Source organism: Bison bison, unplaced genomic scaffold (assembly GCF_000754665.1).
Source record: "Bison bison bison isolate TAMUID 2011002044 unplaced genomic scaffold, Bison_UMD1.0 scf7180017864383, whole genome shotgun sequence".
Classification (NCBI taxonomy): Eukaryota; Metazoa; Chordata; class Mammalia; order Artiodactyla; family Bovidae; genus Bison; species Bison bison.
This window is the reverse complement of record NW_011494955.1, coordinates 4,668,000-4,668,760: the sequence shown is the minus strand read 5'-3', so window position 1 is coordinate 4,668,760 and position 761 is coordinate 4,668,000.

The following is a 761-nucleotide window of genomic DNA, read 5'->3' as shown; positions in this document are numbered from 1 at the left end:
ATAAAGTCAGCCACTGTTTTCCCATCTATTTGCCATGAAGTGATGTGACCGGATGCCATGATCTTAGTTTTCTGAATATTGAGCTTTAAGCCAACTTTTGCACTCTCTTCTTTCACTTTCATCAAGAGGCTTTTTAATTCCTCTTCACTTTCTGCCATAAGAGTGGTGTCATCTGCATATCTGAGGTTATTGATATTTCCCCCAGCAGTCTTGATTCCAGCTTGTGCTTCCTCCAGCCCAGCATTTCTCATGATGTATAGAAGTTAAATAAGCAGGGTAACAATATACAGCCTTGATGTACTCCTTTTCCTATTTGGAACCAGTCTGTTGTTCCATGTCCAGTTCCAACTGTTGCTTCCTGACCTGTATACAGGTTTCTCAAGAGGCAGGTCAGGTGGTCTGGTAATCCCATCTCTTTCAGAATTTTCCACAGTTTATTGTGATCCACACAGTCAAAGGCTTTGGCATAGTCAATAAAGCAGAAATAGATGTTTTTCTGGAACTCTCTTGCTTTTTTGATGATCCAGCAGATGTTGGCAATTTGATCTCTGGTTCCTCCACCTTTTTTAAAACCAGCTTGAAATCTGCAAGTTCACGGTTCATGTACTGCTGAAGCCTGGCTTGGAGAATTTTGAGCGTTACTTTACTAGCGTGTGAGATGAGTGCAATTGTGCAGTAGTTTGAGCATTCTTTGGCATTGCCTTTCTTTGGGATTGGAATGAAAACTGACCTTTTCCAGTCCTGTGGCCACTGCTGAGTTT